Here is a 25,913-nt window from a genome sequence, read left to right on the forward strand (position 1 = left end):
TAATGTCAGGAGTCCTCAACAACAACAACAACAAAAATGGAAGCATTACAATAATAAATCTCAAACACTTCAGATTATTTGGAACATGCTGGAGTCAGTTTTTAAGGGGGTCCTACCATTTTAATAGTAATTCTGGAAAAGATCAAGTCTCTTACCATATCTGTCCAATTTCTTTGAAAGGAAGGAAAGAGGGAATAAAAGAAGGCAATAAAAAGTCAAAAAGATTGAGTACAGATACAAGCATGTACAATCCAACAAACACAATGAAGCAGTGTAGAACATGGTTGAGATAAATTTTTATAACTGATAGAATATAAAGGCAAAACTGGAGTAGGGAGAAGGGTTATTTGCCTTAACTAAAGCGGCATTCTTTTGTCATTTTACACTGTTAGATTCTGGCAGAAGCCAATCACCACCCCAAAAATGCTACACTAAATAATTAGTCTCATACTAAAGACTGTCTTTTTAACACCTTAAAATATATTAATTTCAAATGTTGAAATTATTTAAAATGAAATAGGAAAGCATGGGAAGATACAGCAAAAGGCATCTTCTATAAAATGCATGAAAGTAATGTTTATAAACTATGGAAACCCACTTTCTCAACATTGCAACCACACAGATTCAGGTACTATCTGCTAGGGCTGACCTCAACAATTGTGATACTCCTGGCTGCTTTCTGATCAGCCTATACCTATTCTGAGAAGTTATAGGACTTTGCTCCTAAAAAAAAGCCAACAAAACAGAGATCTTAAATCTGTTCTTAATACTGACTCAAAAAATGAGCAATGCCATTATATTCCATCAAATGGAGTTCAATTTTCATCTGCAAATGGACCTGAAAAAAGATGAAAAAGCAACTCCATTTGATGGAAAATAAATCTCTCTAGGGAAAACTGAAAAGATTCAAGGTAAAAGCATTTTATTTTGTAGTATTTGTGTGCTGCCTTTTATAGGGCTAAGTAAAACCTGCATAAAGTTGTTTTCAGAATTGTATACTGCTGTATCTCTCTGAAGTGTGTTGTAGAGGTGAAAAAGCACCCCATATAATCAAAAGCAGTAAAGCTACTGGATTGAAAATGACCTTTGCTGTTTTACTTCTTTTTCTCTCTTGCTCTCTCTCTTAAAATGTGTTCTTTTAAATCTTGTTCTAATAGAGCCTGAGTCCAATAGCTGGAATAGAAAGTTGATATAAAATCTCTTCTTTCAGTACCTTTAATTCCTGTACCACAAAAAAGGTTCCATACAGGTCATATTCTCACAACATAACCAATCATCTTTATGTTGCCATGTGAGTACAAAATCTTGAAGATGTAGTGGTCTGGCCAGGTGTCAGGTGCATTCAACCAGGTTTCACTTGTGAAAATAATGACAGTATTGCTCAAGTAGTAAAAAGGATAAAAGGATACAGGTAATGATTCTTACACTTGAAATATCATAGTTTAGTTCTATTTATACAGTCAAAGTAGTATTGCTTGGCACCTTCTTGACCTTGCCTCAGCAGAAGACAAAGGTTTGGTATCATCTCCTGGGTTGAACAAGAGAGATGCATTCCCTTTCAGCCTAGATTGCTTCCTCTTCCAAGTGAAGAAAAGAAATTGTGTGTTCAGTATTATCTTATCAATGACATATGAGTAGTGATATGTCCTGTTTATAATATACCTCCAAATACACCAACACATGTCTGCAGTGATGAGAATCTCTGTGGTAAAGAGGTTTGTGCTGTATTAGGACTTTGGATACCAGTGTCTGAATTCTGCACTCAGTCATAAAATCGACCGAGTGGCCTTGGGCAAGTAATACTCTCTCAGTCTTAGAGGAACACTGTGACATGCCAAACAAATCTTGCCAAGAAATATCTCATGACATTGGGATATTGGGTCACCTTAGTGGATGATCTTCGCCGGGAACTGGACTGGGGGCGTGTGTCCCTGTTGGTTCTGCTGGACCTCTCATCGGCCTACGATACCGTCGATCATGGTATCCTTCTGGGACGCCTCGCAGGAATGGGCCTCGGGGTTACTGTTCTGCAGTGGCTCCAGTCCTTCCTCGAGGGTGGCTCCCAGAAGGTGTTGCTAGGGGACTCCTGCTCAACCCCACGACCATTGTACTGTGGAGTCCCGCAGGGTTCAGTACTGTCCCCTATGTTGTTTAACATATACATGAAGCCGTTGGGAGAGATCATCCGGAGTTTCGGGGTTCGGTGTCATCTGTATGCAGATGATGTCCAACTCTGTTACTCCTTTCCACCTGCTACTAAGGAGGCTGTTCAAGTCCTGAACTGGTGCTTGGCCGCTGTAACAGACTGGATGAGGGCCAACAGATTGAAACTAAATCCAGACAAGACAGAGGTACTCCTGGTCAGTCGAAAGGCCGAACAGGGCATAGGGTTACAGCCCGTGCTCGACGGGGTTACACTCCCCCTGAAGGCGCAGGTTCGCAGTTTGGGAGTGATCCTGGACGCATCGCTGAGCCTGGAACCCCAGGTCTCAGCGGTGGTCAGGGGAGCCTTTGCACAATTAAAACTTGTGCACCAGCTGCGCCCATACCTTGGGAAGTCTGACTTGGCCACGGTGGTCCACGCTCTGGTTACATCCTGTATAGACTACTGCAACGCTCTCTACGTGGGGTTGCCTATGAAGACTGCCGGAAGCTTCAACTAGTCCAATTAGTGGCAGCCAGATTACTAACAGGAGCGGGGTACAGGGAGCATACTACTCCTCTGTTGCGCCAGCTCCACTGGCTGCCAATTAGCTTCTGAGCACAATTCAAAGTGCTGGTGTTGACCTATAAATCCCTAAATGACTCTGGCCCAGTTTACCTGTCCGAACGGATTCTCCCCTATGAACCATCAAGGTTATTAAGATCTTCTGGAGAGGCCCTGCTCTCGGTCCCACCAACCTCGCAAGTGCGTCTGATGGAGACGAGGGACAGGCCCTTCTTGGTGGTGGCCCCTCAGCTCTGGAACTGGAGATTAGAACTGCCCCTTCTCTCCTGACTTTTAGAAAATTGGTGAAAACATGGCTCTGGAATTTAGCATTTGATGAGTGAGTCAAGAACTTCTGACAACATGGACGGAGGGTAATGAAATGTGATTTCTTTTTGGACGACTTGGCTTTATGTAATTATATGATTGCTTTTAATGTATTTTATGTATTAGTGTGTTATATGGTGTGATGTTTTTTAAATTACTGTTTGAATCTTGTTGTAAACCGGCCTGAGTCCCTCTCTGAGGTCGAGAAGACTGGTATATAAAAGTTCTAAATAAATAAATAAATAAATAAATATGTTTACTTTCAGGTTGCTATAAGTCAGAAATTCCTTGAAGACATACAATACCACACAGATCATCTTAACTTTATATTTATACAGATATGCAAAATGAAGCTCGTTTCCCAGCATGCTGAATATGCAGACAATGGGGTCACCAGGCACTCTAAAGGCTGAACTTCCTCATGTTGCCCAAAATAATATTCTGCATTTATGTTGGAAGGAAATAAAATAAATATCTGAGCCAACTAAGAAAAATTACACAGCGCAATTACACCACCACCCCGCCCTCCCCCAGTACTTACTTACTTAGGTGATTCCGCAGGAAATTAAAGACTTGGCTGTTCAAGAAGGCATTCGAACAAGAAGTGCAATAATTGGTAATGACGACAGGAATGGAACAACGGAAATTGATACTGGATTGTGGTTTAAACGATGAGACGACGTGAATGGCTTTTTGTAATATTGATATTGTTGATGTTTTTGATGATGATGTTTTTGGTTATTGCTAGATTGATATTTTAGATTGTGTCTTGAATTTTGAACCTTGTTCTTCTATGTTGTACACCGCTGTGAGTCGCCCCCGGGCTGAGAACAGCGGTATATAAGCAAAGTAAATAAATAAATAAATGAATGAATCCCTCGTTGGACAAGTAGGATAGTCTTCCATGATCTGTATTCTTGTGGATCCATAGGTGGCTGTGGAGCCCTATTCTTGACCTGCATCTTCTCCTACAGTGAGCGCATTGGTTTCCAGGTGGAAGGCAGTCTCAGTCGGGATTGGCTTGATGCACCTTCCTCCAGGTTTCTCTCTTTTACCCTCCATTCACGCCTCTTCAAATTCTGGAGCACTGCTGGTCACAGCTGACCTCCAGCTGGAGCGCTCAAGGGCCAGGGTTTCCCAGTTCTCAGTATCTATGCCAGAGATTTTAAGGTTGGCTTTGAGACCATATTTAAATCTCTTTTCCTGCCCACCAACATTCCGTTTTCCATTCTTCAGTTTGGAGTAGAGCAACTGCTTTGGGAGATGGTGGTCGGGAATCTGGATAAAGTGGCCCTTCCAGCAGAGTTGATGGTGGAGGACAATCACTTCAATGCTTGTGGTCTTTGCTTCTTCCAGCATGCTGACATTTCTCCGCTTGTCTTCCCAAGAGATTTGCAGGATTTTCCGAAGGCAGCGCTGATGGAATTGTTTCAGGAGTTGCATGTGATGTCTGTAGACAGTCCATGTTTCGCAGGCATATAGCAGGGTTGGGAGGGCAATAGCTTTATAGACAAGCACCTTGGTGTCCCTATGGATGTCCCGGTCCTCAAACACTCTCTGCTCCATTCAGAAAAAAGCTGCACTCACAGAGCTCAGGCAGTGTTGTATTTTGGCGTCGATTTTGTCTTTGGTGGAGAGGTGGCTGCCAAGTTAGCGGAAATGGTCAACGTTTTCTAATGTTACAACATTAAGCTGTATCTCTGGCATTGGAGAGGAGTTGGGTGATGATTACTGGAACAGCACTTTGGTTTTCTAGATGTTCAATGACAGGCTGAGCTTCTTGTATGCTTCTGCAAAGATGTTTAGAGTGGCTTGTAGATCTTCTTCTGAATGGCACAGACAACATTGAATTCTGTAACAGATGTTGTAACCTTGGTTTTGGCTTTCAGTCTGCTGAGGTTAAACAGCTTACTATCTGTCCGATAGATGATTTGCACTCTAGTGGGAAGCTTCCCATCAACAAGGTGAAGTATCATAGCGATGAAGATGGAGAATAAAGTTGGGGCAATAACACATCCCTGTTTGACACCTGATTCTACCTTAAATGGGTCACTTTGGGAGCCATTGCTGTCCAAAACTGTTGCCATCATGTCATCATGGAGGAGCTGGAGGATGTTCACAAATTTGTTAGGGCACCCGATATTTTGGAGGATGGTCCAGAGGGCGCTGCGATTCACTGTGTCGAATGCCTTTGCAAGGTCAATGAATGCCATGTACAGAGATTGATTTTGTTCACTGCATTTTTCTTGGAGCTGTCATGCAGTGAAGATCATGTACACAGTTCCTCTGGAAGGGTGGAAGCCGTTCTGGGATTCTGGGAGGGTGTCTTCTGAGAGGGGCAGAAGGTGGTTTGCAAGGATTCTTGCGAGGATTTTCCCAGCAGAGGTTAGAAGGGAGATAGGTGATGAAGAGGGTGATGATGGTGGCATCCTTGAAATCTGCTGGGTTTTTCTTGATCACTCACACTTTTTCTATGAGCTGATGGAGTTGTTGTGTCAACTCAGGTTCTCCCTCTTTAAAGATTTAAGCAGGGATCCCATCAGGTCTGCTGGCTTTGTTATGTTTTTGTTGACTGATGGCATTGCTGACTTCTTCCAAACTAGGCAGTGCTGCAAGCTCATCCCTGGTTTGTTGTTGCGGGATTTGTGAGAGAACCTCTTCGGCCACATTAGAGCTGCGGTTCAGGAGGCTTTGGTAGTGTTCTTTCCAACGTAGTGCAATTGAGTTTTGGTCCTTCATGAGTTTCGTTCCATCTGATGAGCGTAGAGGCTGTATGCCATGTTTTTTTGGTCCATAGATGACCTTTGTGGCTTTGAAAAATCCCTGAGCATCATGGGTATCTGCCAGGTGGTGGATTTCTTCAGACTTATTTGTCCACCAGTTGTACTTGAGTTCTCTTGTCCTTCTTTGGACTCCAGCTTTTGTGCTGGCTTAGATCTTTTTCTTAGCAGCACAGTTGATGTCTTTCTGCCATGTTTGGAAGGCTTTCCTTTTCTTGTCGATTAGCTATTGGATCTCGTCATTTTCGTCAAACCAATCTTGATGTTTCTTGGTTTGATATTCAATAGTTTCTTCGCAGGCTTGGATGATGGAGGTCTTCAGTTTGTTCCAATGTTCCTCAACATTTTCCGGGTGTTCTGAGGGTAGATGGTCCTTGAGTGCTGTTTGGAGAAGGGCTCATCTGGAGGGCTCCTGAAGGGCTTGGGTGTTCATTTTGCACCTTGTATTTCTTCCTTGGAGTCTGCGCTTGGGGGTGATCTTGATAGTCATTGTGGAACGGATTAGCCTGTGGTCTGTCCAGCAGTCGTCAGCACCTGTCATGGCTCTTGTGAGAAGCATGTTACGGTGGTCTCAGGCACGAGTGATTACATAGTCTAAGAGGTGCCAATGCTTTGACCAGGTGTGCTTCCATGATGTCTTGAGCTTGTTTGTCTGGCGGAAGAGAATGTTAGTGATGACCAGATTGTGTTCTGTACATTTGGTAAGAAGCAGGATGCCGTTTGAGTTGCTGTTTCCAACCCCGTCTTTTCCTATGGTCCCTGGCCACAGGTCAAAGTCTCGCCTGACTCTTGCATTAAAGTCCCACAGGAGGATGATTTTGTCCTCCTTAGGTATCTCCGATAGGACAGTGTCCAGCTGACAGTAAAAATTTTCCTTGATGTCTTCATCAGCATCTAGTGTCGGTGCATAGACACTTATGATAGTTGCCTGTTGGTTTTTGGCAAGATAACCACTGTAATTATTTGATTGCATTTTGCTATTTTAATGTTTTAGTTTAATATGCAATGTGATGTTTTAATGACTGTTTGTGATATTACTGTTGGAAACAGGCCCGAGTCCCTCGACAGAGGTGAGAAGACCAGTATATAAAATTGCTAAATAAATAAATAAATAAATAAGATCAGTTTGGAGGGTTGAGAGTCGTTCGTTGATGCCAGTGGGTGCTTCAGTGAAATGTTTTACCAGATCATTTCTGATAGCAAAGCCAACTCTATGTATTCTTTGGTCTTCTTTGGGCAGTCTCTTGCTGAAGAAGGTGTAGCCTCCTTTTTCTTCCTTCAGCTGTCCCTCTCCTGCTCTCCGGGTCTCCTGAAGGGCTGCTATGTCGATGTTAAAGTGTTCCAGGTCCCTTGCAATGATTGCAGTTCTGCATTTGAGGAATTCACTGTCAGTGTTGTCTATCAGTGTCCGTACGTTCCATGTACCGGAGTTCATTTTTCTTTTTTGGCCACAGTATGGTGACCCCACTGGATGCGGCAGTCCAGTCAGGGATAAGAGAGGTAGACTATGTTTAGGGCACCTTTTCTAGCCCCTTCCCTGTGTGGGGTGAGCAGAGTGGGTCCTAAAAAGGGCTGCTCAGTCATGGATACAGCTGCCAAACTACTCAACTGTCTCGGAACTTGAGGTAGAATGACTGAGTAGAATGATCCACCGCCCATGTGCTAGTTTGTGGCTAAGGGCTTCCAGATTTCACAGTCCTGCCCCCGTCGCCACTCGCTGATCGCCATGGGACTTTTGTTGGTTTGTTTTTATTTTCTTTGGAAGATGCCTGTGTGTGAGTTTTTTTTTAATGTGTGGAGGTCAGTGCACAACTGATCAACACACAGTCTTCACAGAGTGAGGTTCCACTGGTAGTGTAGTTTAACACAATGACCGTGGCTTCTCAATCTTTTGCCGCCTTCTTCCACCTTCACAGCCGTTGTAACATGTACCATGTTATCCTCCACCTGCTCCACCATTGAGGTCTTTGGGTCTTCGGACTGTGCTTGGTCTGGAAGCTCCTCCGCAGCCACTCCTGTGAGTGCACGACTCCAGTGGTTGTATCCGCAGGTTCATTTGAACACGCAAGCCCCATCACCACGACAAGGTGACAGTCTATTGAGGGGGGACTCCCCCAGTGGCTTGCGATAGTCAGGCAACCTCGTGAAATCTGGAAAGAACTTTGTAGTGCTTCTTTATATTTCATCAAAACAACAGGATAAGAGATAACTACTGTGTTCTGGAAAAGTGATAGAAGTGGTGTTCGGCATAAGTCTAAGCAGATGACAAAAAAGGAGGATATCCAAAGAAATAAACCATTGCCATGGAACTGCTACTCAAATTTCCTGTGCAGGAGGTGGAAGATATGCATTAAAAATGGGATTATATTCATGGTATTAGATGCAGAGTCAATGCAGAAGAAATGTCTGCTGAAAGGAGAATGTACTGTGCTTCTTATGAAGATCCTAGTTACTAGGGTTTTAGTTGAAAATATTGTTATTTGAATTTGCTGTCATGGCAGATTTTCACCTTTGGGTGAAAATGTTGATTAAGGAAATGCACCTGCAAAAATGGGACTAAATTAATGTATGGATTTCCACATGTGTCTGACTTAACTTGATTTTAATTTTTTTAAAAACTTTTTAATCATCTCCTTACAGCAAATTATAAATGCCATGGTGATTGTGAACCAGAAAGCTGAAGTTTTGGGGCTCCATGTCAAAATTACTTTGGGAAAGTAGAATTATATGATAATTCCTGTCATAAAGAGCTATATGCCTGCTTATCGGAAGCCCAGTTCAAAGCAAACAGAAAAAAATGGGTACACCATCGGAAGTCCACAGTCTTGTGCAGTTGTAATGTATTTAAAAAACATAAAGTTTAAACACTTGGCATTATATTAATATAATGCCAAGCCTGTAGTCCACAAGTTAAATCTACAATCAGATGCACAAACTCCAAACAACAAATAAACAAAAAAGTGGCAGTGGATTATGCTATCATCATAAAAAATAAATCAAATCTATTTCCTAGGTTTGTTCTGTATCCCTAAAACTAGCTTATTAGCCTTCAAAAAATTAGTTCTAAACATGGGACAGCAAATATTGGAAAGTCTTCAAAATATCTTTTAAAAAGAACCCCTGAAGGCCCTAAATTCAGGATACCTTGAACATTCAACTTGCTTTTTGTAAAACGTTAAAGTAATATTTGAACAATATTTTCATATAGCAGAAGTGTTGTCTTTTCCCTAAGCTGCCCTCTGACAAGCAACTATTTCAGCCAGGAGGAAAGTATGGAATGAGGTAAGAGGGGGGTTTGCATTATCAGTCTTATTGCAAAGGGCAGGTGAAGCATTCCATTTCACTTGGCATCACGGAGGAAAGAGAGGGGCAGCAGAGTAAATCCATTGTCATGTGTACAGCTCCTTCTTGGCAACGCTCCCCTCCCCATCACATGTGGAAAGTGTTTCCCTTCTGAGAAGGATTGGTACCAGCTCCATTGGAGACAGCACAATGCAGAAAGCCTCCTGTTTTGTGAGGGAAGCATCCGCTGGAAGTCACACAACATCATGTGATGGCTGGTGTGTGGCTCCATCCCCAAAACAGACTGAAAGCAACCTAGTATGTTAAATTTGGTGAGTACGGCGAGGCTGTTATTAATTGGCCTTTTCTGGTACCATTCTTACCTAAGTACATTTGTCTGAATGCATTCTTCTGTTACTATACAGTCTATGAAGCTAACATATTATAAGTGAATCATGCAAGCATAAGTGTAGCCTGTGCACTTCTAAATCCCTTTTTGGAACAGGGCATGGAGAGCTTTCCTCCTGACCTTTAATTTCATCCAGAAAAGTTGCCACCACTCTGCACTGTCAAGTCCAGGAATGGTTCCTGCTGTTCTGATAGCAAGGTAGAGGAAATGCAGTTCAAACCATTAAGGGCTGGCTGCTCTGAGTTTTGGAAGGACAAAAAGGTGGGTACACTCCATTTGACAATGCAAATGGAGTGCCCCACTGACCAGAGATCAGTTGCTTCCCTAAGGCCTGAATCAACCCCTCTCCTCCCCCCCCCCCCCCCCCCACACACACATCTCATTTCCTTTGGGGTAAGGCACCTTCCTGGTGCAGACTAAGGACCATTTCTGCATTGAAGCCAACTTTTGGAAATTCAGTGTACATGGTACAGAAATGATGTCCTTTGCAACTGCCCAATGCAATAGTAGCCATGAAAATGAATGTCCATAAAAAGCAAGTAACCACATTTATGACATCTCATAAATACTCTACATTACTTTCAATGTCAGAGGCAGCATCTTTTTGAAGACCAGTTGTTGGGGAATCCAAATACTTGAGCATTACTGCCTGCATCTCATGTGGCTTTCTTTTGACCATTATGTTGAACATTATGGGAAAAGAATATACGATCACAGTCCATCCCAGTTTCTCTGATGAAATGTAACTCTAGTGACAGCATGCAATCTATTAGCTGAGCATTGACTGTCAATTCAGTCACACACTTCAGTGCCCTATCTTATGCTTGTGTTTTGTACCCTCCTCCACACATACACAATATTTTATACCATTATGATCTTCCAGTTTAATGGTGCTGTGATTAAATTATGTGATATTCTGAATTAATTCACAAGAACTTGGAGTATATGAAAGTCATTTAATATAGCTAAAGTGTTGCTTATGAGAGATTAACTTCCTTCAGTTACATACTCATCCTTCTCCCTTCACCTGTCATGGGAAAAATGATCCAAAACATCTGATAATGGTTTCAAAGTTCAGTTTCCCAAGCTGTTTCTTGGAGTTCTTCAAGGGTTTTCTGTCGATACATTGGCTCCTGCTCCTTCGAGTAATGCCTCCACACTGAATCAAAGGAGATAATCCTTCAATTGATATAGTTAAATGTCTGTTAGGATAGTTTTTTTTTCTTTCAGTAAAAGAATTTCACTGTCAGAAAGAAATAGTTCATTTCTGGCAGTCTTATCACTGTTTCCCACAAAAATACCAAAATGTGGGAGAAATTCTTCCTGCTGTCTATATGCAGCTAAGTATGTGGGTGGTTTGATGAATGCATCAAAATGAATAGGTCAAATTCAATGTGAATTAATTCATTTTATTGAAAGAGGCACAGTATTCTAGACTTGCACTGTAGTTGAAAAGGTCAAAAAAGTGAAGGATTTGGGTTACGAAAAGCACACCAAGGACAAGAAATTGAAAATCTGCTAGATTCATTTCTCAGAATCCCACCCAAACTATTGTTGCATTGAAATTTCACATCAAATTAAAAGACTCCCTCACTTTCTTTGGAAGCTTTCTTGCATGTGACCTGGTTTCCTTAATGCTCCCATAGGTGTATAATGTTTCCCCTTTAACTAATAACTTTTGTCTTGTGTTAAATTATGGTTGAACCTCCTTGGATCCTATTTAGTATATAAGCTAAATAAATAAACATTTCAAAACCTTTCTCAAATATACACATTTTAGTAATGTGAAGACAATTAGAGAAGACAATTATGCTGGGGAAAGTGGAAGATAAAAGGAAGAGGGGCTGACCAAGGGCAAGATGGATGGATGGCATCCTTGAAGTGACTGGACTGACCTTGAAGAAGCTGGGGGTGGTGACGGCCGACAGGGAGCTCTGGCGTGGGCTGGTCCATGAGGTCACGAAGAGTCGGAGACGACTGAATGAATGAACAACAACAGTAATATGTCTACTTGCACAATTTGGAGAAAGCAGGAAAAAAGAATCAATGTTATAGTTTTTGTGTGTGCAGTGTGTGTGTGTGTGTTCTTTTATAATAGGTTTAGAGATCATGAATTTGATACATTTCCAAGTGAGGCCACAGTTAATGTGAATTTCTTTTCTTAAACAAGTTCAAAATAAAATAGCTCCCATGTTTGCTGCCCCAAGTTCTCTGGATGAAGGCCGGAAAACAAATAAGAGAGAAAATACAAAGCATAGATTTATCACATCGAAGATGCCACACATCTGACTACTAGGCCTGGGTAACAACGGAAAAAATTGTTTCTAAAATCGATTTGTATTTGGGGGGTTTTTTTGTTTCGATATTTAAAATAATTACAAAATTTTCCCTTAAAAAAGTTCGATATTTACGAAATTTCGTAAATGTGAAAAAAATTACAAAACATTAATGAATCGATTTCCGAAACAATAACGAATCGATTCGTTAATGGCGGACGCGACCGCGAAATACGCTAAAAAACCTCCAAAAACTTCTGAAGCTTCCCTCTCCCTTTGTTGTTGACTGTTGGTGTGATATTATAATTTTTTTTCACTAATTAAACAAAAAACTTGCCCCAGACATGCGAAAATAATAACGAAACGACCTCAGAACAATAACGAAACGAATACAATAACGAAATACAAAGCATTTACAAAACGTGTTTAAAAATTCGTTTTTTTAAAAAAATTGCTCCAGAATGGTTCGTTATTGTTTTGTAATTGAAAAAATTAACGAATTATTAACGAATTACAAATTAACGAAACGAAACCGCCCAGCCCTACTGACTACACTTAACCCCATCACTGTTTTATAGCATATAAGTGATGGAATAGAAAAGCTAATACCTGATTCCTATCCTTGCACACTAAGAGTACCCCAGAGTTTGGTATTCCAGTCTTCATCTCAGAGTCAAACAAAGCATTGTACAAGACAAAAAGAAAAGCCTATTATTGCCTGTCTTGCACACACTATACTGAGCATTGCATTTTAAAGGGCAGTCATGTCAGGCTTCATGCCCTTTTCCAATGCCTAAAATGATTTCTTTGTTCTCACATATTTGGCACCCGAATCTCTTGATGAGAAATTGTAAGAAGACCTGAAAATAGCAGCATGCAACTCCATTCCTGTCACAAACATTGCAATGGGAAAAGCAAGTGGCAGAACCCAAGCCAGTTCCCCATGTAATCTCTAAAACATGTAATTTTGTGCTACCTGATCCAGAGACATTGCCTACATTGGTTACCTCACCTCTGAACTGAGAACAGAGAATGAATGGCATCTAATTTCCCATTAAGCTGTGAGGTCCCCTAAGGAAAAATGTCCGATTGTTTCCAACTGGCGTAAAGTTATGAAACCAAGTGGTTTCGTTATTTTATTTGAAAACTTTTTATTGACTTGTCTTGTTCCTCAAATAATTTTCTTACTGAAATAAAAGTTGTAAAGAAGAATGAAGCTTTTGTCTCCCCGAGAAAAGGTGATATGTGTTCATATTGATATCTCATGGAAATTGTTGATTCAATTAGTGATCTAAAGCTGTAACCACAGGTTTTATAAAAGTAACGTGTTTTTGTGTGTGTTGGTGCATGTGTTTTGCACCAACACACACTACAACTATGTGACCAAAATAGAGACCTGGTTCTAGCAGATCTTTGGATGATTTGCATTCAACAAGCAAGGATTTCTACAGCACGTAAATTTAATGGCAGACATTAACAGAAATGCTTCTACTCGGGGAATTTTTTCATCCTCATTACAGCTCATGATCCCTCAAAGCCTTCTCCAGAGTCATTTTTGGCAGTGCCCATGGCTGCAAGTGAAAATAAAACAGTAGAAATTCCTGTTGCTACGTCTTTGTAGTGTCAACACAGCAGTGGGTTTAGGCCCTCATATTTTATGACACCAAGAACCAAATTACTTCCCATGTATTGTAACTTATGCTGCTGAGATGATTTAAGCATTTATAAGCAAAAGAAGATATTTCTGTGGAAGTCTATCAGCAACATTGAGTTATGGTACTCAAAATAATTTGCTGGGTTCACAAAGTGATTAATTCTTAAGTTTTGTGTGTGTGTGAGTGAGTGATCCCAAACCTAAGGTTCCTCTTCCTTAGGAGCAAAAGATAGAGAACACAAATGCCTTGGAAAATGTAACCACTTCTGTATATTTTAACTGCAACCAAAGAGAGCAAGATAGTATATATAATCACTAGAGCTCCTTTGCTGTCAGCAGAAAACATACTTCCCCTGCTCCTCTTCCAAGGGCTTGAAACCTTATTTTCCACCCCCCCCCCCCATGTAACCCGAGGATTATATAACCCTGTCCATCTTGTTCCCATATAGGATATATTGATCTCTGGGAGACCGAGTGAGCTGGGAGGGTATAAAGAAAGGGAAGGGTGTGATATAGAGTGGGAGGGGAGGACATCATGACTGTAGGATACTGGGGGAAGGCTACTTGTTAAATTTTTAAGTTGTAACATCATAAAGATCTCTGAATAGCCTAAGTCCTTGTAATTGGATGTTTTTGGGGTCTGGTCAGCTTAAAATTCTTTCTTCACCATTGCTTCAGCTGATTAATATTGGAGGATCAGAAAGGCATAATACAGGGGCAGGAGGTGGTTCCAGGGGGTGGGGGAAACATCATTCCTGTGCTCAAAACTTATGGGAGATGTAGGAAGAGCCTAGGGAGTGCATGAGATACCTCATGGCCCCCCATCCACCTTGCCCACCAAATCTGGGCAACCAAGAACCCCCCCCCCCCCGGGTTGAAAGTCCTGCTGCTTAATGCCAAGTCGGTAAATGGAAACACATCTGACATCCAAGTTTTAATTCTAAAAGAAAATGCTGACCTGGCTTGCATTACTGAGACCTGGTTGGAAGAAGGAGAGGGAGTAAATCTCTCCCAACTCTGTCTGCCAGGTTTCAGTGTGCAGCAGCAGACTAGACCTGGGGGGCGGGGAGGAGGAGTTGCAGTGGTCTACAAAGATTCTATCCACCTGACCAGGTGTCCCGTCCCACAGTTGACCACATTAAAGTGTGTCTACCTAAGGGTGAGTGGCCGGGACAGAACAGGGATTCTGTTGGTATACCATCCACCCCGCTGTTCAACAGTCTCCCTGCCTGAGCTAGCCTGGGTGGTCTCAGGCCTGGTGTTGGAGTCCCAGCATCTAGTTGTGCTAGGGGACTTCAACATCCATGCTGAGACTGCCCTGTCGAGAGTGTCTCAGGACTTCATGGCCACCATGACAACCATGGATCAGCCCCAAATGGTATCTGGCCCCACCTGTCACACCTCAGGGTAGATTCACCTTGCTTAGAACACCACACACACCAAGGCTGTAGGTTTTGTAGTTTATTAAAGAAAAAGCAAAGACTTAAACACAAAAGCAAAGTTGCTAGAGTTCAATAGTCAAACAGGGTCTTAAATGCAAAGGCAGAATTTCCAAAGTCCAAAGGCAAATAACATGAAGCATAATCCATAAGCATTGATCAAACAAGATTCCATGGCAGCATGGGAGGAAAATACATGGGATAAAGTCTTAAAAACGGAAAAGAAAATAGTTACAATACTTTATAACAAATTGTTACAATGGCTAACGGAAAAAGAACAGGTGAAAACATGTATGATTAAATGGGCAGAAAATTTAAGAAGGCCCATTCAATTTAGAGAATGGGAACAAATATGGAACAAAAAGTTGAGGTATACATATGCCATGGACTTAAAGGAAAATTGGTATAAAATGTTCTATAGATGGTATCTGACTCCTAATAAATTAAGTCATATGTACAAAAATGTCTCAGACAAATGCTGGAAGTGTAGTGAACAAACTGGTACATTCTACCATATGTGGTGGACATGCAAAGAAACGTCTAAGTACTGGTCACTAATACATGAGGAAATACAAGAAATATTGAAAAGGAAGTTTAAGAAGAAGCCAGAGTATTACTTACTAGGTTTTACAGACTCAGACTTAAAACTTGAAGAGAATGAAGACAAACTATTGACATATTTTACTACAGCAGCGAGGATTATTTTTGCCAAACATTGGAAAAATGAACAGATTCCTATTATTGACGAATGGATGGATAAGGTTAAAGAAATAAGGGATATGGATGAATTAACTTTTTTGATGAGAAAAAATACCAGAAAATTGTTAAAGAGGACAGATTGGACCCTTTTTTATGATTATGAAAAGAAAAATACAGAAAAGCATTAGAGGATAAGAATATACAAGTTGGTTTAAGAAGTATCGAGAGAAGATCCTGAGGCTGGAGTGGAAGTCATTTTAGAATGGTGTGTTTTTTTGTCTTTTTGGATTTTTTTTTCCTTTTTATTTTTTCATCTTTTTCATTTTTGGTCTTTTTGGCCTTCTTTTTTCTTTTTGGGGGGCAACTGGGTTTCCTACTTTTCTATTTTCTTTATTATTGTTCTCCCTCTTTCCTTGTGTTGGTGTTTAAAATGCTTAATTATATATATATATATATATATATGAAGCCAAGATCCACAACAAAGTCCCAAGAAGCCAAAAGCATTGCCCAAAAACCCAGGCAATCTCAAGAAGTTATTAGGGTGTTCACTGAAGTTGCACTGACAAAATGTTGCCTTCAATCAGCTCACTAAATATACTTTCCCAGCATGAAAGCATTCCTCTGACCTCTAACCTCTCTCTTGTTTGCAAGCCTTGTACTACGACGAACGCTGAGTTCCAAGCATTTCTCCCTATCTAACTGTGGAGAGCCTTCAAGATCAAATAACTCATTATCCTGAAGCTGGGAATCAACAGAATCAGCAAGCAGAGAGCTGCTGCCAGGCTGATTCGCCTCCTTCGCATGCACCTGTGAAGTTTCACTAAGATCAGAAACATCTTCCAAAACAACATCCCTTCCCATGGGAAACTGGAACTCCTCGTCTTCAGCATCAGCATTAACATCATCTGTATCAACAATAGGAACATGTTCAGGAATCTGAAACCCATCACCCTCTTCCAGCTCTTCCTGAGGCTCCTGCTGAGCCACAACACACCCATAGTACTGGGCACACTTAAAATCTGGTCTTCTGTTCAGACTGAATGATGGTGATGGTATTGTGGAGAAACTATCCACCGTTCCTTTGTCATGGACTCATCACTACCTGGTCGGGTTTAGACTCACTGGGGCTCTGAACCTCTGCAGGGGTGGAGGACCTGTTAGGCAGGTCCACCCCAGGCGGCTTATAGATCTAGATGGATTCCTGATGGCTCTTGGGGATTTTCCAGCCTCTTTGGGGGGTGATTCTGTCGAAGCCCTGGCAGACTTCTGAAATACGGAGGTGGCTAGAGCAGTTGACACAATTGCTCCTGAGCAATTCCTTTCATACAGCAGATCCAAGTCAGCTCCCTGGTTTTCCAGAGAGCTGGCAGCAATGAAACAAGTAAAACGTAAACTAGAAAAGCGTTGGTGTAAAAGTTGCAGCAAGTCTGACAGAGCACAGTCTAGAGCTTATTTAAAAGCCTATTCCGCAGCAATGAAGGCAGCAGAAAAGTCATTTATAACTGCTAACATTGCATCTGCAAAGAACGACCCAAGAGAGCTTTTTCGAGTGGTTAGGAGTCTTTCAATCAGGGACCCCTAATCAATTGGCAGCTCATTGTGAAGAGTTTGAAAGGTTCTTTGCAGATAAAGTCACTCTGATCCGTTCCACCTTGGATGCTAGTGTTAACGCAGGCTCCGTGAATGTTAAAGTAGCATCTGCTTGCCTGTGTTTAATGGATTCTTTTCAGCTTGTTCGGACCGAGGACATGGACAAGATCTTTGGAGAAATGAAACCAACCACTTGTTCTCTGGACCCTTGCCCGTCCTGGCTTATAAAATCATTCGGGGGGGGGGGGCGAGGACTGGCCAAGTGGGTGAAGGTGCTGGTGAATGCTTCCTTGACCCAAGGCATAATGCCCATTAGATTCAAGGAGGCAGTAGTGAGACCTCTCTTTAAAAAACTAGCACTGGATCCCACTAAATTGAACAACTACAGGCCAGTATCAAATTTTCCCTTTCTGGGCAAGGTTCTAGAGAAGGTGGTGGCCTTGCAACTCAAGAGTTTCTTGGAAGACACTGATTTTCTGGATCCATTTCAAACTGGTTTTAGGCCTGGTTATGGAACTGAAACGGCATTGCTCACCTTGGTGGATGATCTATGAAGAGAGCTAGACAGGAGGGGTGTATCCCTGCTGGTTCTCCTGGACCTCTCAGCAGCTTTCGATAGCATTGACCATGGTATCCTTCTGGGCCATCTCTCTGGGATGGGGCTTGGAGGCACTGCTCTGCAGAGACTCCGGTACTTCCTGGAGGGGCAGACCCAGATGGGGGGACTCCTGTTCGACTCCCTGGCCTATGGGGTCCCTCAGGGTTCAATTCTGTCCCCCGTGTTGTTTAACATTTACATGAAACTGCTGGGAGAGATCATCTGGAATTTTCGAGTTTGCTGCCAAATTTATGTAGACGACACCCAACTCTATTACTCATTTCCACCTAATGCCAAGGATGCCGTTCTGGTCCTGAACTGGTGCCTGTCATCAGTAATGGACAACAAGCTGAAACTAAATCCGGACAAGACAAAGGTATTCCTGATCAGTTGTAAGGCAGATCAGGGTGTGGGATTACAGCCTGTGTTGGATGGGGTCACACTCCCCCTGAAGAAACAGGTCCGCAGTCTGGGGGTGATCCTGGATTTATCACTGACCCTGGAACCCCAGGTGTCAGCGGTGGCCAGGAGCACCTTCGCACAGTTAAAACTTGTGCGTCAGCTGTGCCCATACCTTGAGATGCCTGACTTGGCCATGGTAGTCCATGCCTTAGTCACATCCTGTTTTGACTACTGCAATGCCAAGGATGCCATTCTGCAATGCCAAGGATGCCGTGGGACTGCCTTTGAAGATAGTTCGGAAGCTTCAAATGGTCCAGAGATTAGCAGTCGGGTTACTAACTGGAGTGCCATTCAGGGAGATAACCACTCCCAAATTGCGGCAGCTCCACTGGCTGCCAGTCTGCTTCCAAGCTAAATACAAAGTGCTGGTTCTTACCTTTAACGCCCTAAAAGGCTTAGGTCCAGATTATTTGACAAACCACATCTCTCTCTACAAACCAACTTGGACACTGCGGTCATTAGAGGAGGTCCTTCTCTCAGTTCCACCCCTGTCCCAAGCATGGGAATGAGAGAAAAGGCATTCTCCCTGGCTCCCCCCCCCCCACACACACACACCTCTGGAACTCCCTTCTTAAGGAGTTAAAGATGGCCCCCTCCCACCCCGGTTTCAAAAAAACAGCTGAAGACATACCTTTGCTCACTGGCTTACGAGGAGGAGGAATAGTAGTTGGTAATACTGTTATTATACCTCTGATTAATAGTTGCTATCTGTATCCATGCTCTGCTCACCCCACCAGCTCAACAGATATCTTGAGCAATGATTAATCGATTTGCCCCAAAGAAATGGGAAATTATTGTTTCCATTTGATGTTTGATGTTTTGTCTTATGTCTGTTAGGCTGTGCTTTTTATTTAATTTTAGTTTGTTAAGTTATAATAAGTTATAATTCATATTTATATGTTGGGTTGTATACATTTTGTTAGTATGGATGTATTGTTGTTGTATTCGGCATTGAATGTTTGCTTTTTATGTTTGGAATCCACCCTGGGTCCCTTTAGGAGATAGAGCGGAATATAAATAAAGTGTTGTTGTTGTTGTTGTTGTTGTTGTTGTTGTTGTTGTTGTATTATTATTATTATTATTATTATTATTATCCCTCCTTACATATTGTAAGCTCATAAAACTCTACAGTTATATTAGGTTGAGAGGTAGTGTCAAGTTTTCTGTTTTAAAATAGCTCTAATGAAGCTAGATGAATGTTTCTTCCATGTTGGTACAAAGACGTCTTTGAAACATTACTTTTTTGAATGATAAATTCCCTCAGCCATCATAGTCTCTGTATATATTTTTAAGCTTCTGAGATGAAGGAAACAACACAATTCCCACCAAGTTCCCATTCATGAGTAATTTGAAATGAATTCGGAAGTTTTTCCTCTTACAAAATTTGATGGAAATCAACTTAATTTCAGTTATTTAGTCTGAAGAATTCCTCGGGGAATGTTTATCACCCATAAGCTGTCAGCCCATTTTGCTGCAAGAAAATTCAGAACAAATGTAGAAGCAATTTGTCATAAGAGACATGGTAAGTCTCATGATTTTTGATAGAATTAGCACAAAGTCTCAGGGGGAAGGAAGGGGTAGTACCAGGGTAAGCAAAATAGGGCAAACATACTGCTCCACACCTTAGTAAAAAAAATCACTGCAAGTTTCTGGAGCCTTATGTCCTTGTTGGGTAGCATTCACTACCTGCTGCCTCAGACCTCAATTGAAGAAAAAAAATGGCTGGTAAAAGGTATCAAACTCGCAATTACTGTGCTTTTTCTCTTGGAACTAGATCTACCTAGAATTGGTCCAGCTCTTCATACTTTGGGGTTTATGCCTCACGTAGACAGGCCCCAGAATTACAGGAGACCAACATTCTCATCCTCTTTCAGTCATGGGCAAGTCACACTCTCTCAGCAACAAAGGAATACAATGGAAAGCCTCTTCTGAATAGATAGTAATATGATCACTATAAGCTGCAATTGACTCCTAGGTGCATCAACAAATCAGCAACACAGAAGTAATGGAGAAGGCAGGTTCTACTGTGCATCGGGTTCCTACTAAAAGCATCTTGTGCAAGCACTTTCCTCCCTAAATCTGATACTTTTCAATGCCTGCATCACTGCAATATCTATGTTTTACAGTCTGAGTGGGAGGAGGTCCTGCATTATATCTGTGCCCGCAATGTAAAAAAATATTGCATCCTTAATACATACTTAATCAAAAATGTGTCAAATTCATTCTTGTGTGGTAGAGGGAATGGGAGCCTCATCCTATGATTTTAAAAGATAATGAGCATGCTCTGTTAAGAGAAAGATGTGGGGAGGAATATAACAGCAGTACTGTATATTATTTACAGAAACCTCGAAAGTAGTGCCCAAATCTATGAAATAATACATTATGTTGGCTCATCAGAATTGTAAAACCATGAAAACATTTACTTTTCACACTCCCTGCTGCAAGAAATGTTTGTGAACAAGGAGAAATGTAGAATAATCATAAAGACTTACAATGGAATCTTCAGCTGGGTGTTTGTTTTTTTAATATATATATATAAATGAGCAAAAGATATGGACATTTTCACCATCTGTGCTCAGTAAAAGATAGTAAAAAAAGATGTTTTGCTATGGAGGCTTTGAATCATCTGTGCATTTATCTCCTCTGTATGCCCCTCATTTTCATGCTTTATTCAGTCTTTCTCCCAAGAAAGGGTCATCAATCAAGAGCTTTGAAGGATTGAACTGCTATGGGCTTGTCACCAAGTCTGTAATGATGACACTGACATGAGACACCTAGTAAAGGTTTAATGGCATTGAGATGAGTGTGTAGGGGGTTAGAATCAGATTTAGAGGTTTTAAAATAATCATGCAGCCAGTAAACTGAACACGATAATCATTAAAAGCATGCAAGGCAGAAACCGTCTTCAGAAATGTATATTGTTTGTACACTTAGATTCTTGCAGAGGAGAATTAAGAGAAACCACTGTAATCCAACTCTATGACCTAAAGCTGTGGAAAGAAAGGCACAAGTCATCTTTTTAAGAATTTCAGACAATTTGTTCACACATTCATATTTCACATCATATGTCCATCTGTGTATCTATATCTAGAGTGATAAACAAACAGGTGGACAAATTGATAGAAGTAGACATTCACTGTCATAGTGTAGTGGTTTGAGTGTTGAACTATAACTGGAGACCAAGATTCAAACTCTTAGAAACCATTTAGATAACTTTGGGAAAGTCAAACTATCTCAGGGTGCTTCCAGTCAGTACCAAAATACATGTTTTAAATCTGGGGCAAAGAATCCAACACAGAGCTGTCAATCTCAGGAAATGGTCCCCTGCTGTCCTCACATATTCCTTTGAAGTGGATCAAGATGGCAGGCGAATGGAGGACATTCAGGGGGATTTTTTTAATTACTCCGCTATGCGCTGAACCTCATATGCTCACATGCGAAATAAGGCAGATTTCATATTTCTCTCTTTACCCAGTTGGTAACTCAAGGTCACTTTGAAAGGTCACTTTTACATGGAACACTTTGAAAAACAAGCCCTGGAGACAGCAACCAAAAAGCCCACGATATGGTTCAGATATGTGGATGACACCTTCACCATTTGGAGCCATGGAGAAGAAGAACTCAACAGGTTCCTGGACCATCTTAACAGCATCCACCCAAACATCCAGTTCACCATGGAAAAAGAAAATGAAGGAAGACTGCCTTTTCTAGATGTCCTAGTCATCCGCAAACCAGATCAACAATTGGGTCACACCGTTTACAGAAAACCCACACACACAGATAGATATCTACATAAAAACTCCAACCATCACCCAAGTCAAAAAAGAAGCACCATTAAAGCCTTGGCAGACCGTGCAAAAAGAATATGCGAACCCCACCTCCTCCAAGATGAACTGAACCACCTCAACTGGGCTCTCCAGGCCAATGGATACTCCACCTCAGACATCAGAAGGGCTGCAAGACCAAGAACAAGCCACGAGAGTAAAGACGAAGATCCACCCAGAGGAAAAGTGTTCCTGCCATACATCAAGGGAACCACTGACCGCATAGGGAAGCTGATGAGGAAACACAACATACAAACAATCTACAAACCCACCAAGAAAATCCAACAAATGCTACGTTCAGCAAAGGACAAGAGGGATCCTCTCACCTCTGCAGGAGTCTACCGCATACCATGCAGCTGTGGACAAGTCTACATAGGGACCACCAAACGCAGCGCCCAGACACGCATCAAGGAACATGAAAGGCACTGCAGACTCCTTCAACCAGAGAAGTCAGCCATAGCAGAGCACCTGATGAACCAGCCTGGACACAGCATATTATTTGAGAACACAGAAATGCTGGACCACACCAACAACCACCATGTCAGACTACACAGAGAAGCCATTGAAATCCACAAGCATGTGGACAATTTCAACAGAAAGGAAGAGACCATGAAAATGAACAAAATCTGGCTACCAGTATTAAAAAACTCTAAAATTATAACAGCTAAACAACAGAGAGGAAAAAACCAGGCACAGATTAACACCTCCCAGCAGCAGATTTTCCCAGGCGCAGGCAGGCCTTCAAATGCTAATGAAGGTGATCAGCTGAACATTCACACCTAACTGCAGCAGGGAAGAGCTCCTTGCCCCACCCCAGCCATTCCACAGATATATATAATCCCATTGTCCTAATTCCAACAGACCTCTACCTCTGAGGATGCTTGCCATAGATGCAGGCGAAACGTCAGGAGAAATGCCTCTAGAACATGGCTCTATAGCCCGAAAAAACCCACAAGAACCTAACTCAAGGTCTGTTTATTATTATAAAGTTTAAAAGAGTTTCAGAGAGTTCTAATTGCTCTCCACGCATGCTTCCCTTGAGCAACTTGTGTGTCCATGGCTCCATGTTTTGACAGTTGGATCACCTGTCTAGCTGTTTTGGGATTTTAAAAAGTGCATGTGCACTGGAGCAGTCCACACAAGAGGAAGGGAAGGAAAAGCATGACTGCAGGATTTTAAGCACACCTTTTGAACACATGCTTTTCAGCTGTTAACCCAATTTCACCCACACTTTGACTAAATATTGTTTAGCCACCCTCACCTCACCCCTTGTATCCTGGTTACTTCAGAATTTTTAGCAATGTGTAGAAGGGAAGCAAAATGATCCCATTTTGAACACAGATTTCCTAGGAAACCTCTTACATTTTCCACAAACTGGAAACCACTTGAAGTCACACAATAACAAGGCCAATGTAATAAAATAAAGCAATGAGAAAAATAGGTGTATCAAATGAATCTAGTAAGATAAAACAATAGGTATCTCAAATGAATTAACAAGAGGTTTTTTTTTAAAAAAAAAAACCTGATCTGACAACACAGGCAATGTTTTAAAAGTCTGGAGAAAATAAATGTTTTAGGGAAAACTTTTCAAGAAATAGTACGGCCAGGAGTAAGTTTTAGCTATAAACTGTACACATTATCAGCATACACCCAATGAGGAACCAAAATGTATAACCCAGCAACACCATCCTGTTGTTCCTTAGCACAAGTACACCATGAGACATATCTGCACAGATGGCCACACAACAAGGTCTCAGTAATCATAATAATGATGGCCTTCTGTTCCTGGTTTGAAAGTGTCTGTTCCTGTTTCATTGTGTACTAATTACTGTGAAAGTACTTGTTGCACCCAGGAACTCTATTTTTCTGTCACAAACAGGTGAAGAATAAAGTTCCTCTTTCCAGGACAAAGTTTTTGCCTTCTACTTAAGTGTCACCATCTTTTTAGGAACTGAACAATCAGGAACAAGCATCAAAAACCCAGGCACAAACCCAGATAAAAAATCCCGTGATTTCCGATTGCAGGGACATACAGACATACAAATATCCAGATATTTGGCTAAAAACCTCAATATTCCCGCACCTGGAAATCTCACTTTTTTTGTCTTTTATAGCTATTACTTCTGGTTTTTACAGAGAATGTCATCTGGCCACCCTCCTGTTTGCTGCAGAAACTCCTGGAATAAAGGTACTGTCTGGATGGGCCCTTGATCAGAAATGTCAAATTCTTTTTCACTGAGGGCCACATCAGCCTTATGATTGCATTCAAAAAGCTGTTTGTAATTGTAAAACTGTAATTACTCCTTAACATATTGTTAAATAACCTGAGACACATATTTCACACCATTTTCATCCATTGATCATGTTCTGCAAATATCCACAAACACACAAAAATGCAAGTACAAGTATTCAAATGTATTCAAATTTAGATTTTTTTAGAAAAACTTACCATCTTCTGTGGTCACTGGGATAACATGTTCCTTTAACTTCATTGGGTCCATGTTAACTTAACTTTTCAAGTGTAACTGTTTTCATTTTTAAGTACAAACTATGATTATGTGTGTTAATTGCAGACATAGATGCAAAGCTTTTTCACTGGTCCTAGAGTCTAACCTAATATATTATTTGACATCCCACATGAAATAATGTCCCTTTACACCAATACACCACCTTTATCAAATACCACCTGTCACCATTAGTATTCTGACTCATGTCCTAAACAACTCCATGATTTAATCACTTTCAGCAACAAAATTCATTTACTGTTTCATTCTGAATTTATCTACTCAAGGAAAAAAAGGAGCATATTTTGAACTGTACAGGTAAATGTTTCAGTTTTGTTTTTAGTCTTTTGCCATCTTCCTGGGGATATCATGATTAAAGCACTTTCCACTGAAAGCACAGGAGTGGCTTGAAGAAATAAACCCAGAGAAGACTAGAAACATATTTTACTAGTAGTTGAAATAAACATAAAAAGAAAAATGCTACCAAAGACTCAAATAGGCTTTGTATGCCACTAAAAAGTATATATGCAAAGAGAAAAAATGTTGAACACGATTAAAGTAGCTGTCAGTGCACTCTGCATGAGGTGAAGCCTTCTGAAAAACTTTGAAACCCTGGGATACTGATCTCTCTAGCAGCTGGTCTTCACGCCCCCCCCCCCTTCCCCCCAGTATCTATCCCCGGAAAAAAAGATCAAAAAATCTCCCATCTGAAATTTCATATAATTAGCAGAAAAGTTTCTCTATATTCTAATTGATACAGAAAATAACAGTGATGTTGTAAAGGTGCAAGTATTAACTACTGATGACACATCTCTAGCACCTTAGTAAATGAAAGAAGTGCCTGAAATTCAGCCCCATGAACTATATAGGAAGGTAGCCTCTAAAATGGAGGGTGGGGTGAGCAGCCCAGTCCCAAAGAGAACACCTTCCTTCCCTCTCCTATTTTGTGCTGATCTCCTTGTCAAGCTGGTGAAAAAGTTACATGAACATTAGCAATGCTAATCAAGGTGGTCAGTTAAAACATTCACACCTAGCTGCAGCAGACAAGAGTTCTTTGCCCCACCCTGGTCTTTCCACAGATATATAAACCCATTTTCCTAGTTCCAACAGACCTTACTACCTCTGAGGATGCTTGCCATAGATGCAGGTGAAACGTCAGGAGAGAATGCCTCTAGAACATGGCCATATAGCCTGAAAAAACCTACAACAACCCAGACATGAACACTTCTACTAGCCATTTTTAGAAGAACTCCTATGTAGAGGTATACAGGGGCATTGTTGAGAAGATGTAGCCTGTACAGCAGTGGTTCCCAACCTATGGTCCGTGGACGACCAGTGGTCCCCAAGAACGAAAGTATGGTC

The sequence above is a fragment of the Anolis sagrei genome, chromosome 1 (genome assembly GCF_037176765.1).
Source record: "Anolis sagrei isolate rAnoSag1 chromosome 1, rAnoSag1.mat, whole genome shotgun sequence".
Lineage (NCBI taxonomy): Eukaryota > Metazoa > Chordata > Lepidosauria > Squamata > Dactyloidae > Anolis > Anolis sagrei.